General features: G+C 41.5%; 1 protein-coding gene across 3 annotated transcripts in view; it reads right to left on the minus strand.

The window, feature by feature from the left end:
- LOC124789309 overlaps positions 1-16,829 on the minus strand; it is a 271,600-nt gene that overhangs the window by 173,007 nt on the left and 81,764 nt on the right. For 2 of the 3 annotated variants that reach the window (XM_047256623.1, XM_047256621.1), the window contains exon 2: positions 14,155-14,242. The gene's annotated coding sequence lies outside the window, so the exon portion shown is untranslated. Of the gene's footprint in view, positions 1-14,154; positions 14,249-16,829 lie in introns of all 3 variants that reach the window. The other variant, XM_047256622.1, reaches the window with a different exon arrangement.

Here is a 16,829-nt window from a genome sequence, read left to right on the forward strand (position 1 = left end):
TGAATAAAGTCGTTTTCCTTTAATGACAAAAAATTGCTGGTAAAGACCAGACGACCTGACCTTTTACGGAAAGACGTCGTATATTTATTCAACAAAGCTGAGTTTTATTCGCTACACTTTCATCCGAAGCAGCCAATGTGGAACCTATATGAAATATAATACCTACATTTCTCAAGGTATCAACCAAACTACCACAACTGCAGCTTACGAGAAAACAAAAGAGCCGTCGTAATAAAACGTCGAAAGCAATAAAACTGTTTTCCAATGCAGGAGAAATCAAATCTGAGCCACAAACGGCAAGAATCTTCAACTCATGTGATTCTGAAGCAAAAGTAATTACATTTAGAAAAATATTCGTGTATTAGAAAGTCCCGTGTAGCTTAAGACAGGGCGAATCATTGGACTCCACAAAACATTTTAAAGCGTCAAGGATAGTGCCTATGATAATAACAACAGAAACAACAGAAATATATTCTCCTCATGGGTAAAATGTATTTATATTCTCTTGCTTTCACCGGAATAAGCTGCAGACACAGACACATTCGAAAGTATTTTTTTTATGGCTGAGATGTAATTTATGTCACTGAATCAGTGTGATTCGGCTGTTTTTCCATGATTTCACTATAATTCTTGATGTGTTGGCAAATGTGCCAACACCTTGTAGATAGAGGAGGCCGAAATGCACGCTATCTAACGCAGACGGGCGTGAATTCTGGAACAGGATAAGTAGTGAATGCTAATAAGAAAAGTATGCAGCTCCTCGAATACTTAACTTTTATTCCTTCATGTGTTGTATACATCGTTCTTGATGAGACATTTCATACGATAACTATCAAACTATGTAAGGCTAATGGCGCCTTGCTAGGTCGTAGCCATGGACTTAGCTGAAGGCTATTCTAACTGTCTCTCGGCAAATGAGAGAAAGGCTTCGTCAGTGTAGTCGCTACCAAAGTCGTCGTACAACTGGGGCGAGTGCTATTCCGTATCTCGAGACCTGCCTTGTGGTGGCGCTCGGTCTGCGATCACACAGTGGCGACACGCGGGTCCGACATGTACTAAATGGACCGCGGCCGATTTAAGCTACCACCTAGCAAGTGTGGTGTCTGGCGGTGACACCACAATTCTTGTCTCTCGGTGACTTACTAAAGCTTGGGATGCAAAAATATTGCCACTATTTCGTTAATTAGCGCTATTGTCGCTCCATCTGTCAAACAGTAACAACTTTCGCACGCATGAGGGTGTCGAGACTGTGTGTATTAGACTGTGCCCGCGGTCAGAAAGCGGCGACTGTCCATTATGAAGAAACCCGCTTAATGTTTAAGCGACCTGCGCTTCACTGTGCGCTGACACGCATTGGCAGTCCCCACGATGAAGGCATGTTCGAAGTCCTGTTTGTCTGCGACGACGTCCATGTGGGTTGAACTGGGAGTGCAGTTACCCCACCCCTGTGAACGCTATCTGCAGCACAGTAAATGATCTATTGCCGATCGCCACCTGAGCTGTGGTCGCCCCAATTGCTTGCATCAGCCGACAATGTTACAGATTATCGATATTATTAAACGCACTAACAACGCGACGATAGAAGATGGCTACAAGCATTCGACATCTTATCTTATCTGCCATGTATCGCAGTCGCGTGAGTTCATTTTACCGCAGCTCTATGAGATCTATAAACAAAATTATAGACATGTGTCACTAGAGAACTGAAGTGCAGCATCGATGTCTTTCTGTAGGAAAATATTGACCCTTGGGGCCAGCTGCTAGTTCGTTGTTGTCTGCCAATCAGTCAGCTGCCACAGCAGCACAAGCAATAACGTACTACTTCTCTGGATAAACACTTTTTGATACTCGTGGTGCTAGCGGTTTTCAGACATGTTTGATACCTGATGATGACACTATACAGTCTTGAAGTCTATTCTATTCGAAATGAACTCCGAAACAAATTGTGTTATACATCAGCAGCGAAAAACTGGCTTTGTCGCCGGAATACACAAAGAATACTGTCACCTTCAGTCAACCACCCTGCGATTGGCATCTTCTTCGCGTGACAACACTGACTTGGACTGCCAAATAACAACAGGAAAAGAATGTAATGTACATAGAAGACCACATTCACAATCCAAAAATTTCGACGCTCTGAAAAGAGGTGATCCAAGTGATCGAAACGTCTGTTTATGTTGTGTGCATCACGTCTAGTTTCGCAGAATGAAGTGAGCTGATGCTCAAAAGGATTGTACTCAGGAAGAAAGCGCCATTATAATACCAAAAAGTAAACAATACTAGCTGCTCGTTATAACTTTGAGAAATACGTCAACCAGTCATTTTTTACTTATTTTTATTGGACTAAATAAAAATATGTAAAAAGTGATTGATTGCTGTGTCTCTTAAAGCAAAGTGATCGACAGCCACGGGGCTCAACAACAAGTGAAATGGATAAAATAATGTTAGTTCCTCCTTTGGAAAGTTTTATGGCACTGACTTTAAAGACGTAGAGGTGCAGGGTGCTAAGTCTCGTTGAGATCAATACCAAGTCTTCACTGAAACTGGGCCATGATACCTCTACATTTTTGAATAAAAAGAATTATTATTGAGATGATACCTTTCTCAGGCTATGTTTACAAAAAACTTTTCGTGAGCTCTTAGGAATTTGACAAATATTTCGCATTTAATAGGCTTGGAAGTACAGGACTCATATTGAAATACGAATTTTTATAGCACATGATCAGGTCACAATTAGAGGTGAATGTACTGATTGCAACTATGTGACTCTTTCTTGATGCGTGTCGTCCACAAATGGAACAGGAACGGAGAAATCTGATACAAAATATGATCTCCTCCACACGTCACGCGATTAGAAAAGTACTGGTACATATGGAGATTTAGATGTAGGAGGCCACCAAATACTAAAACTGCGATATAATTAAAGAAACCTATTGTTTTTCCATTGGTTGGATTAAGATATCATTTTTATTTCTTGTATTAATATTTTAATCTCTGCATGCCAATTTCAAGAGCATATTTAATAATCTCTCATGTTATAATCCTTGTCTGCCTATCAGTTCACTTGCAAACGTCGCGTTTAGTGCCACGAAACCCGCAGTAATCTAATGACAAAGTAATAAATATAGCTGAAGCGGTATATTAATACCCAAGATGACTTCCTCGTACAATTCTGTTTCGTCTTTTTAATTTGACCGCTCCGTTTTTAACATTCTCCTGAAGAATCATATTTCAGATGCTGACACGACCTCCTCCTCTAATACCGCACGATCCACGGTTCATTTCCGTATTTGGCTGTGCTTCAGACGTACTGTTTAAGGAATTTCTTTCTCTATTCCAGGCCAATATCTGACCCCGAAGTCTGTTTCTGTGGGACGCTTTTTTTATTTGTGACATCTCACTGTTGTTCCCTTTGCAGGGGAATTTTTTCTCTTTGGAAACCATGTTGTTGTGCCAAATTTTATGTTAAACATGTTTCGGTGTTCCTCTCTTTTGCTCTTCATCCCTTTTTTTTACTGTAACCGTCTAATTGTGCTTATTGCATGTCTTTTTAGCATTATGTGGTTTTTGTACGTACTGTAACTTACACAACAATAAAACCGATTGCATCATGTCTGTGTGTGCCTCTGCATTATCATGATTGTTCTTATGACTTCGACCGTATTATTCGACCACACGTTCTCTAAGTTCACAAGTGTTTTGAAATTTTTTGATTATTCTTCCTTTTAGTACTGGGCTGAATGTCGTAACGCCTTCCCTGATGCCTTTTTCAACTCATTTTGATACTTCTTTAAATATTTTTTACAACTTATAAGATGAAATTCTTGTACCTACTATGCATTTCGTTTAACTCCGGGGGTATGTCCCGTTCACATGTTTCAGCTCAAAGCATTGAGTACTCTGTTTAACTTTGGTCTCTTTCATGAATCACGTGTTTCTTCCAAAAACCCTCACTCGCCTCTTCTCTTAATTACGGGAACAGTTCTTCGCCTTTTTAGGGACCTTATATGTACTCTTAACATTTGTCTGCTCTCTATAAGTTTTTTATTTATTTTATTGATTCCACTCAAATTTTACCAGATAGAATTACGTCACATAATGACACTCACAGGACATTTGTCTCATTCCTTCAGAAAATGTGTTACAGAACCAAATAATATAAGTAGAAGTGAACAACTGTGTCGAATAAGTAGTGTATAAAGGGCATTATGACCGCAGCATTACTGTAAAATTAACAAATTCTTAATACAAGATCTAATTCCCATAACAATGACTTCCCCTCTGCAGCTAGTGAGCTAATATATGCACTTTTTATTTTCGCGACTACATCTCTCTACAGTCTTAATTTTTTACTTTACCAGTGAGTTTTCTTCTTTGTAATATTTAATTTTTCTTTTGTTTAACTGCCCGTGTCAGTCTTCTGCTGCACTTCGAGATCGATTTTCTATTCTTAATTCTGTGTTAATCAACGAAAGACTGCACAACGATCATACATTGATATGAAACAAACACAAATCGAGCATCCTCTGTAAAAAACTAAATTCAGTTTGAGCTTAGCATCTGAGAACAAATAGTAACCAAATTTACAAGCTGAAACATCGAGTCAAGTCAAAATAAATATTATACTGGATGACGATTTCATCAGTTCATTCAAAAATGTTTCTTAACATGGAAGGACCATATAGAATTTCACAGCACAAATATGGTACACTTAGAGAATACTCTGAAGAAATTAGAAAATAGGAAACTACTTGGGAATGATAACACCTACACCAAACGTGCCAAATATGCATTCCTAAAATAGAAAAATAGATCTGTACAATTATTTAATGTTACCTGGAGCTATCGTTGAAATTATTGCGGTATATATTAGGGGCTCCCAAAACGTTGACAGAACTGCACAGTCATGTCAATACCGATTGTCCACCCTAGAACCATAGACCTTGCTGTTATGTGGTAGTTTGCGTGTCTCAACGTATCGTAGGTGTAATTTTATAGGAGGGGTATCTTTAGAGAAGCCAAACAAACATGTGGGTCCTCAAGAGGGGCAGCATTCATACACATAATAGTAACACTTATAAACCAATTACTAGTTCAAAATTTGTAGACAGTGGTACATCTTGCTAGACATACTCTACATTGGTATTGTTTGTTGAACTCCACAGTCACAATCACTTATAGACGAATGTTAAATTGGAATCTGAAGAATACATTAAATAAATGCTGAAACAAGAGAATTAGAAAGAAAGACGACAATCGAAGCACTTTTAGTCGAGTATTTGGCAATCACTGCGGCGGCTTCGGAACTTGCCGACATCAGCTCATCAGTGATACCTTTTGCAGGATGTAATCTACAATGGTATAAGTGTTCCACAGTTTGTGTATCTCAACAGTTACAAAGAGTTGATGTTGTGGAATAGCCGTATTTCCGAAAATTTTCTTTTGGACTCCCCTGTTTTAAGCCTCTTCAGACTTTTCCGTACGGACCGTTCTTCAGCGAAATCAGGAGCTAGATTTTTCCTATGGTCTCATTCAACGGTGTTCAGACCTCATATTTCAGATAAATAATCGAGAATACGTCTGTTGGCTATTATTATCTGTTGTCCTCATGAACTTCCTGGACGTCAGTCTTGAAGCAAGAAGGTGGTGAAAATATAACGGGTGTTAACCGGGGTTAGACACCTTACACATTTCTCTGTATACGGCCACCTCGCGCTTAATATCTGGCGGGGCAATTCCAGCTAACGGCAGAGTTTATCCACGTTTTAGGTCCCAAAAATTCAGAAGAGTGATATCCACTTGTTTAGCAGTCGCGGGAATAAGCTAAACAGGGATAACATATTCACCTGCTGTCTAACGCAAAGATAAAGCAATAGTTTTAACTGTTTTTGTTGATGCACCCCATGGAGGTTTCCCTATTTTTGCGCAATATGTTGCCTCATGTAAATACTCTCTGCTTTACAGTCGAACACTGCTGCTCGAAACTCAATGTGCGGTAAGGAGTGAGACCAATATATTTGGGCCGAAACTGTGCTCCAGTTTCACTCCTCTTCAAGGCGCTCCTAGTTATCTCAGGGCCTGTCGGTTCTTCAGATTGAGTGCGCACACTTGTGGTTTGTTGGGATTTGGTTTTAACTGGATTTTACAGTAGTACTTATCTATCTCCTCCAACGCAGTGTCAAGATTTAGTTGTACCTTCTCAAAGATCTCACTCTTGCAAAATAGTGTGAGATACTTAATCAGAATAGATGAAACTTGGGAAGGCAGGAGTTGATCGTTGGTTTAAATTTTAAATAGCAAAGGAGCCAAAACACTGCCCTGTTGTAGCCTGTTCTTTGGAGCTTACATTGGCTGGACTGAAATTCAAATTGTACCAAAAACCAATTATAAAGATCTTGAACCACTAGCGTAAGATGCTAATCTTTGCTAATTCCATACATTTAGTGCAAGAGGATTTCTTGATTGAGTGTGTCATAAGGTGCTATTACATCACCAAATGATACTCCTGTGACCATTCTGGTCTCAAAGTTGTCTTCAGTATGGTGGGCTAGATTTAATCCATGTGCTGTATAGTCCCTATCCGATGTAAATGCAGCTTGCTGTTGTATTTAGAGAGTTTCAACGACTTCTAAGGTTCTTTGTTCAAAGACCTTGCACAGATCTCTTATGGACATGATTCCTTGCATCGTCAAGTGGCTTGTCTGGTTCCTGAATGGCAGCCATACGAAAGTTCGCCCATAACTTTGGGACCCGGCATTTACTGAGACAACTATTGAAGTAGAATATGAGCCAGTCATACGTTTTTGCACCAAAATGTTTTATGTGTCTGTCTCTAATATTATCTAAGCCAGCAACTTTGCCAACTTTAGCACTTGATGTTACACTTTCCAATTCTTCTCGAGGAAACTGCTTCCTCTTCCGCGAATCTGCATATTTTTTTGAGGACTTCTTAGTGCCACAATCTGGTTTACCATTGTTAAGGAAGATGGAAACTATCTGAGCAGTAGAAACGTCGGTATATACAGACCACTTAGTAGAATCATTATTTAATCTCTTTAGCTCTTTCCCTCCTAGAAAATTGAAGGAATTTTTACAGTTGTTGCCTTGTGTTCGGAGTAAGTCCCTGTATGTTACTGGTTCTTCATTCTCGAGAATAGTCACCCGGGAGCATTTCTGTACTATTTCAACACATTCATCGTAGAACACAGCTTCAACTATCTTCCGGTCCAGTATGACATTGAGTTTCTCCCGTCTAGCCCTCCTGAAACCATATTTTCGACGGAATTATTTTGGCGCTGATAACAGCTTTGCACATTATTCAGCAATAAACAATAAACAAAAGACCAGGATTGTAGCTGCGCCTTCATTTGCCCCTGTTGAACGTCTTGGGTTGTTTATCACTATGAACTAATGTTAGCTCGTAAAAGTCTGCCCGTTGGACAACTATTGGAAAACACTTTCATCGTTTTCATCATCCTCATTATAACTCGATATAGTACTAAGATTGTTGAAACCTTTTGTTACGAACTTCTCGTTCCATTTATGAAAGGTCTCAGGACTGTCGAACCCAAATTTTTTACCCAGAGGTTTGTATATAGCGGAAATAACACAGTCACTAAATTCAACGGTGAACATTACTTGGTTCTTTCTTTCTCTGACCACAATAGATACGGTCTTAATAGTCGGTTTTTTCAAACACTGAATTCTTGTACCGTAGATGGGGCCTTGTAAATTAACGAACATGGCCTTGCTATGTTAGTACTGCGAACTGTTGAAACAAACAGGAAGCTATAGCCGTTATATTTCATCAGTAGATGCAACCCACCTATATAGATTAATAATGGTGGCATCCTCTTGGGTAAAATGTATCAGGGGTAAAACTGCCCTCACTAGGATTTCCTGGCTAGAGAAATCAGAAAGGTGTCACCGCGAAAGACTGGTAGAAGCAAACCTTGGGATTAAGCAGTAAAGGAAACCAGGGAGAAATTTGTAACAGAAATTAATGTTCAGGAAGACAAAATTAAAACTCTAAGGTCTGCTGAAGACTTTGAAGGTCCTCCAGTGACAGCTAATGACTTGGGGGATCATTTGAACGGAATGGATGCTCTTCTGAAGAGGTTATAAAATTAATATCAACAAAATGGAATTCAGTCGAATTACATTGGTAAGTTCTTAGAAAATCAGATTAGGAAATAAGACACTACAATTAGTAGACTGGTTTTGTTATTTATGCAGAAAAACAACTGCCGAAGGCCGTAGTAGAGGGGATAGGCTGACATTAGCAAGAAACGAGTTCCTGAAAAGAAGAAATCATTAAAATCGAATGTAAATACTTTGAAGTGGTTTTTGAAGGTCTGGAGTCTAGCCTTGCACGGAAGTGAATCGGGCACGATCAACAGTTCACACAAGTAGAGAATAGAAGTTTTGGAGTGAGGTGTTACAAAAGAACGCTGAAGATTAGATCGGTAGGTCGAATGTCTAATGAATCAGAATGGGAATAATGAAATAACTTGACTAGACGGAGGAATCGATTGTTAGGAGACATCATGAGATCTTGGAGTCTTAATGCAGGGAGACAAAGCTTGACTACAGTAAGAAGGTTCAATGGGTGGAGGTTCCAGTTGTTACAGAGAGATGAGCTAGCATAAGTTAAACTGGTATGGAGAGCTGCATCGATCTAGCTTGCGGACTGAAGATCACAACATCAGTATTTAATACCACCACAAAAGACTTGCATCCATAATTAAACCAGTAGCAGAAACCCTGCTATGAGAAGAACAACATAGATTCATAAGCGAGTAATGGACCAGTATAATCTGAACTACAAGTGAAAAACGATTGTCGTTTTTCATTTCTAGTTCGCTGTTGCTATCTGAGTTCACATTTTGTCATTTGAAGGTGGCAAGTGGAACTGTAGACACTAGAAAATGGAGCGCCAAGTGGAGAAATCGGAACGTTTACGACATATTCTTCTGTTTTATTGAGTTCAGTAGAGGGGTGGCAGCAGAGAAGACAGCCAGAAACATTTGTGCTGTGTGTGGGGATAATGTCATTGTACAGAGAACGGCAAGAACACGGTTTTCTTGTTTTAAATGGAATCGTTTTGATACTAGTGACTCTTTAAGTTGAGAAAGACCTTCGGAGTTTGATGAAGATCGCTTAAACGCTTTAATCCACAAGGATACTTATCAATGTACTTGAGAACTGGCAAATGGGATGAACTGCGATCATCATGCGACATTTGCATCCAACGGGGAAGGTTCAAAAAGCGGGTGTATTGATATCGTATGCTCTAAGCCAAAATCAGAAAAATCTGCGGGTGGCCACATACACATCTCTGCTTGCTCGTCATCAGTTGGTTCTAGAACAACGTCGACCATTCGGATCCTGTATCGTTACTGGTGACGGGGAATGGTGTCTTTACGGCAAAATAGGGAAAAGAAATGATTGGTTGAGCCCAAACAGATCAGCAACTCTTCGTACAAAGACCCCCGATTATCAACAAAACATAATGCTATGCATCTGATGGAACACTGACGGTGTAGTGTAGTATGAATTGCTTCCCCGAGGTGTAACCATCACTGCTGACATTTGTTGTCAACAACTGAGACGTCTTGCTGACGCAGTCCAAGAACGACGACCAGGAAGACTGCACGAAGTTATGCTACCCCACGACAACGCCCACCCGCATTCTGATAGACTGACAAGAAACACTAATCAGAAGTTGGGTTGGGAAGCCATTACGCACCCCCTTATGCACCTTATCTTGCGCTCTCAGATTTTCACCTTTTCCGCTCTCTATCAAATAGCCTTCAATGAACTTCCTTTCCGGATGGAACTGCTCTCCGATTATGACTCGACGAGTGCTTCACCTCAAAACCACGTGATTTCTGCAGTCGAGTAAGCGAGCAGTTGTCAAAAAATGGTTCAAATGGCTCTGAGCACTATGGGACTTAACATCTTAGGTCATCAGTCCCCTAGAACTTAGAACTACTTAAACCTAACTAACCTAAGGACTTCGCACACATCCATGCTCGAGGCAGTATTCGAACCTGCGACCGCAGCAGTCCCGCGGTTCCGGACTGCAGCGCCTAGAACCGCACGGCCACCGCTGCCGGCGAGCAGTTGTCCCAACGTTTTCAAATCGTTGTAAATAGTGAAGGAGAATATATTTTTGATGGCTGAAGCTCCTGTTATGTGTATCTGTTGTGTTTATTGAATTTATGAAGAACGCCAGGAACTTACGCACCAACACAATATTTGTAGTTGAATAATTAATAACAAATTTAATTATACAATCTCTTTTTGTTTAATTCTAAGATTATATCGTGATTGATGACACGATCATACATGAGAATTATCGAAAATATTGAAGCAACACGAAATTCCAAGAAATTTAAAATTTGGAAATTTGTGGTAAGGACTATGGGACCAAACGGCTGAGGTCAGCGGTCCCTAGGCTTACGCACTACTTAATCTAATTTAAACTAACTTATGCTAAAGACAGTAAAGTAAAGTAAAGCTGCATGCCCTCGGGAAAAATTACGGCTGTAGTTTCCCCTTGCTTTCAGCCTTTCGCAGTACCAGCACAGCAAGGCCGTTTTGGTTAGTGTTACAATGCCAGATCAGTGAATCATCCAGACTGTTGCCCCTGCAACTACTGGAAAGGCTGCTGCCCCTCTACAGGAACCACACGTTTGTCTGGCCTCTCAACAGATACCCCTCCGTTGTGGTTGCACCTACGGTACGGCCACCTGTATCGCTGAGGCACGCAAGCCTGCCCACCAACGGCAAGGTCCATGGTTCATGGGGGTACTTAAAGTAGTAAAGGAGTTTTGCTATTTGGGGAGCAAAATAACTGATGATGGTCGAAGTAGAGAGGATATAAAATGTAAACTGGAAATGGCAAGGAAAGCGTTTCTGAAGAAGAGAAGTTTGTTAACATCGAGTATAGATTTAAGTGTCAGGAAGTCGTTTCTGAAAGTTTTTGTATGGAGTGTAGCCATGTATGGAAGTGAAACATGGACGATAAATAGTTTGGACAAGAAGAGAATAGATGCTTTCGAAATGTGGTGCTGAAGATTAGATGGGTAGATCACATAACTAATGAGGAGGTATTGAATAGAATTGGGGAGAAGAGGAGTTTGTGGCACAACTTGACAAGAAGAAGGGACCGGTTGGTAGGACATGTTCTGAGGCATCAAGGGATCACAAATTTAGCGTTGGAGGGCAGCGTGGAGGGTAAAAATCGTAGAGGGAGACCAAGAGATGAATACACTAAGCAGATTCAGAAGGATATAGGTTGCAGTAGGTACTGGGAGATGAAGAAGCTTGCAGAGGATAGAGTAGCATCGAGAGCTGCATCAAACCAATCTCAGGACTGAAGACAACAACAACAACATGCTAGGGACAACGCACACACCCATGCCCGAGGGAGGACTCGAACCTCGGAGGGGGGGAGCCGCGCGAACCGTGACAAGACGCCCCTGACCGTACGGCTACCCCGCAAGGCAAGAAATTTAATAAATGCGTTAAGACATTTCACAACAACACAGTTATAGCCATTAACAACAACTACTTAAAACTTTATGAGAAACTTGTACAAGAACGTAGTATTTTTCGCTGTACTTATCAACATTTGTCTGATAAAATGCTACAAAAATGGAAACAGTCATACCCGAAAGCATAAATCTGGCTAACACTAAAAGAATAAACAATACCGAATCGTTGACGGTCAAGTACTGTTCGCCAATTCAGAAGATCATCTGCAACTATACGTAACAAAATGTAACAAAACATTACAAGCTAGCTGATACCCCGTCTCCGCTCCCGTATCAGAAGTGTTGTTATGGAGAGTGATGGTGAGTTACTAAACCAGTAATTTGTAAATCTCTGAGATATTAGTGTGGGTGGAAGTACGGCTTGAACACAATGAGAATTGTATAAGCATTGTACTCACTGCTTTGTATCATATTATGTAAGACATATCGACCAATAAAAACAATTTCACAAATACGATAAAGTTCAAAATTCAAAGAGTAAGTTGCTCTCTCAAAGAGTAAACATTTTTCCATAATTTGTGTAATACTATTAAAATCAATAAATATCTTGTACTACAGACTTTCTACAGAAGCTTATATTGTTCCACAGTGTTCTTGCTATCTCCATACCAAATCTCACTGAAACTGGTTCACCGATAGAGTCGAAAAAACGTAACAGGTAGACTTATTTCGCATTTAATATTATTGTGGAAGTGTGGATTAGTAAGGATATGCAATATAAAAGTTTCAGGAAACAAGACGATAGCTGTGTCAGCAGCAGACATATGTCATAAAATAGTTAAAATTATTAGACATTTGGCTCATTCAGATATTTAGCATGTAAAATATCAAGTACACTGCTGGCCACCGTAAATGCAACACCAAGAAAGACAAGAGGTAGCACAACAAAATTTATTTTGTAGATAACATGTTGACCAAGTATCAAATGATTACGTTTACAGACGTCTGTGACATGTGGTTCCTGCCAGAATCAGTAGCCAGAGTAGCCGTCATTGTTGGAGATCACCGCTGCCACACGTCTCGGCATTGAGTCAAAGAGACGTTGGATGTGTTCCTGGGGTACAGCAGCCCAAGCAGCTTCCACACGTTGCCAAAGATCATCTGGTGTGGCAGCTGGGGATGTAATCTGGGTCACTCGTTGAGCAACCATGGACCACGTTTTCTATCGGCGAAAGTTCCGGAGAGCGAGCCGGCCAGGGAAGCAATTCAATCTGGCTATTGACGAAGAACCTTTGGACAATGCGTGCCACGTGTGGTCGCGCATTATCCTGTTGAAATATGGCTGTGGCCGAGCCCTGAAGGTAAGGAAGGACAACTGGCTCCAGCACCTCGGATATGTAGCGCCGGCTATTTAAAGTACCGGCAATGCGTACTAGAGGCGTGCGAGAGTAGTATCCAATACCGCCCCATACCATAATACCCGGTGCAAGACCAGTGTGGCGGTGCATAATGCAGCTGTCCAGCATCCTCTCTCCACAGTGTCTCCTCACTCGAATCCGACCATCGTGGTGCTGCAGACAGAAGCGTGCCTCGTCAGTAAAGACAACGTTATTCCATTCTGCCGTCCACATCCGTCTGTCATCACACCATTGGCGACGGAGACGTCTGTGGTTCTGCGTCAATGGTAGACGAAGCAATGGACGTCTTGCGGACAGACCACTCTGCTGTAAACGGCGTCGAATGGTACGCGCAGACACTGGATGATGCGTTACAGACGCATTGTGCTGTGCTATGGTTCGGGATGTCACTGAGCGATCCGTCACTGCCATGCGCACAATTTGCCTATCAGTACGTGCAGTGGTGCACCGAGGTGAATGCGATCGACCAGGTCGGTCCGTCGTACCCTCCTGCATCCAACGGTCACATATCCGCATTACAGTTGTTTGGTTTCGTCCAACACGACTAGCGATTTCTTTGTGTGATAATCCACAATCTCGGTAAGCCACTATCCTTCTTCTGTCGAACTCGGATACTTGATCAAACGATGTTCGCTGTTGTCTACGAGGCATAACTGATCGTCTTGTGAAACAACCACAAGGTAAACACACGTGCCGAACGTACACTCGTCGAAATTGCCAAGCCTTAAATGGCGCTATGAGGTGGCGCCACAGGCGCGCATGATGTGCGTCTGCGCTGAAATTCTAATCAGTTGCATATCTCATCGCTGCAAACCCATGGTGTAAATTTCACTTGATTCGGATGCTTCCTTCAGGGTGTTGCATTTACGGTGGCCAGCAGTGTACTTCCAACAGTGTAGGGCCTACGCTTTGAGAAAAACGTCCAAAATACAACAGGATAACTGGAGGAAAGCCGAAAATAAAATTACATCATGTCAGAATCAACAAAATCGTGTGCTAGTTAATGATGAAATCTGAGATGAAAACGATGAAAGGAGAATATATGCTATAGAAATGAAATTTCTGAGATCTTTAATGGGTGTAAATTTAAGATACCAAATTATACGTACTGACACTCAGAAGTCTGTTGGAGTTGTAAGTAGTCTAGTTGAAGATGTGAGTACTAGGATAGGTGATGCTACACCTGATAAGAAAACTCTCTCTTATATTACTACTTTAAGCCTGGCAGTACTCACCAACAGGATGAGAGGATTTGAAGGACGACCCAGTAACTGATGGAGAGAGCAGGTTTTCCACTGACTTCAGATCAGGACTCCGCCAAACCTGTAACTAGGAAGAAGATGAATAACTTTTTAATAATTGTGCTTAAAGCAAGAGAAAAGATTAGTAATGATATTTTTCAAACAATTATTATCTGGATGTCTGAGAATGGACATTCTCAAAATTTTTAAAAAACTTATTTTGTTTCGTAGAACAGATTAAGTCGAGCTGACATTTGATGTAGCACACGAAGAAGACACAGTAAGCAGGGTAGAATGGCTTGAATTCATGGGTGTACATATTGATAAAAACTTTAACTGGAAGAAGCCTGTTAATCAGGTACTCAGTTACTCAAACAATCAAGTCCAGCTACTTTTGCTTTTCGTGTAACTGCTTATCACGGAAACAAACTAATCAGCCTTCTAACATATTATGCCTGTTGACAGTATTTAATGTCCTACGGAATAATTTTCTGGGGTAGGTCATCACTTAGAAACAAAGTTTGGATAGTACGGAAGCAAGCAGTAAGAATAATATGCGGTGTTCAGTAGCGTTCATTTTGTAGGAACCCCTTCGGTGAGTTAGGCATTTTAATTGCACGATCACACACACACACACACATACACACACACACACACATACACACACACACACACACACACACACAGACACACACACACACACACACAACGACTCACAACAAGGCATTAAAAGACGGCACACCACGAACGAATGGGACAGAAATAGGTACATACGAGTATGATGTACGTGTGTAGACAAACAATTGAGTGCCAGAAAAAGATGGTTCAAATGGCTCTGAGCGCAATTGGACTTAACATCTGAGGTCATCATTCCCCTAGAACTTAGAACTACTTAAACCTAACTAACCTAAGGACATCACACACATCCATGCCCGAGGCAGGATTCGGACCTGCGACCGTAGCGGTAGCGCGGTTCCAGACTGAATCGCCTAGAACCGCTCGGCCACATCGGCTGGCTGTGCCAGAAAAACACGTTAGTCTATCTACATTACGCAAGCAGTTATTCGGCTTGGCATTGACGGACAAAGATTTGAAGAGTCTTCCTGACGGACATCGTGTCAAATTCTGTCCAATTGGCGCGTTAGATCTTCGAAATGCCGAGCTGATTGGAGGACCCCGCCCATAATCCTCCAAACGTTCACAACTGGTGAGACATCCGGCGACCTTACTGGCCAAGGAAGGGTTACGCAAGCACGAAGCCAAGGGGGGAGAAACTCTCATCGTGTGCGGGCGGGCATTACCTTGCTGAAATGTAAGCCCATGAAGGGCAATAAAACGAGGCGTATAATATCGTCGACGTACCACTGTGTTGTAACGTATCATGGATGACAAACAAAGGGGTGCTGCCATGAAAAGAAATAGCGTCTCAGATCATCGCTCCTAGTTGTCGAGTAGTATGGCGGGCGAAAGTGAGGTTGGTATTCCAATGTTGCTCGGGACGTCTCCAGACACGTTTCTCTCTGGAATATTATTGACTGGAGTGCTGGAATACACTTACTTCTGTGATCAGTCACTCTTCTAGTTGAGCACGATGACCAGCTGAGACGTGTCTTATGTCGTCCTGGACAGAGGTTGGATACCAACCTCACTGTTGGCTTTCTTTTCAGCAAGATAATGCCCACTCACACACGGCGAGAGTTTCTACAGTTTGTCTTCGTGCTTGTCAAATTCTACCTTGCCGGATCTCTCCCCATTGAGAACTTTCGGAGCATTATGGGTAGGGTCCTCCAACCACCACGGGACTTCGACGATCTAATACCTCAGCTGGACAAAATTTGGTACGATATCCTTCAGGAAGACATCCAACAATTCTACCGATCAATGCCAAGTAGAATAACTGCTTGCATAGGGGCCAATTGCACAATTTGTGAAGCTCTTTCTCTTGAATAAATCATCTAATTTTTCTAAAATTGTAGTCAGTTGTTTGTCTGTACATGTCCAGGACATCTGTTGATTTCCGTCTTATTCCTTGGTAGTGCGTCCTTAATTTGTCAGAATGTGTGATGAATGATTCTTCAGAACGTAACAATGAAGGTCAGCTCCAAATTTTTTAGATATCTTGGGAGTATCGCAGTGCCATGTCAACAAAGAGCTGTACCTGTCGGGTACTTATCGGAGACGAATGAAAATGCTTTTCTGCAATGAACCTGCTCGCCACCAGAACTTCCCGTGATATACAGGAAGTGTCATTTTCGAGTCAACAGTTTCCTCACAAGACTATTATCGTGTCTAGAAAGTGGGAAGGGATTCATTGACACTGTTCTGAATGTTTTAGAGTTGCCTGGGTTCTCCTGATTTGTTCTCTTAGAGCGTAATATAGTGTGAGAAAGAGAGCTAGGGAGGAAGATCTACGTCGAGGATACTAGAGACGGAATACTGTACCAGATGGGTAAGAAAGTAAATCGACGTCGTTCTGTTCCAAGAAACCACCCCAAAATAATAGTGAACTGACGCCAGAAATGCAACGAAAAAGTAAATTGGAATGGTCGAACGAGGGCTTAAACTCTGCTGCTACACATTACGTGTCTAGTTTCTCAAGTACTCAATCATGTCGTTCGGTAGGTGCAAAATAGTGGAAAGTTCAGCTGACGGTGATGGAGATGGATAAG

The sequence above is a fragment of the Schistocerca piceifrons genome, chromosome 3, assembly GCF_021461385.2.
Source record: "Schistocerca piceifrons isolate TAMUIC-IGC-003096 chromosome 3, iqSchPice1.1, whole genome shotgun sequence".
Lineage (NCBI taxonomy): Eukaryota > Metazoa > Arthropoda > Insecta > Orthoptera > Acrididae > Schistocerca > Schistocerca piceifrons.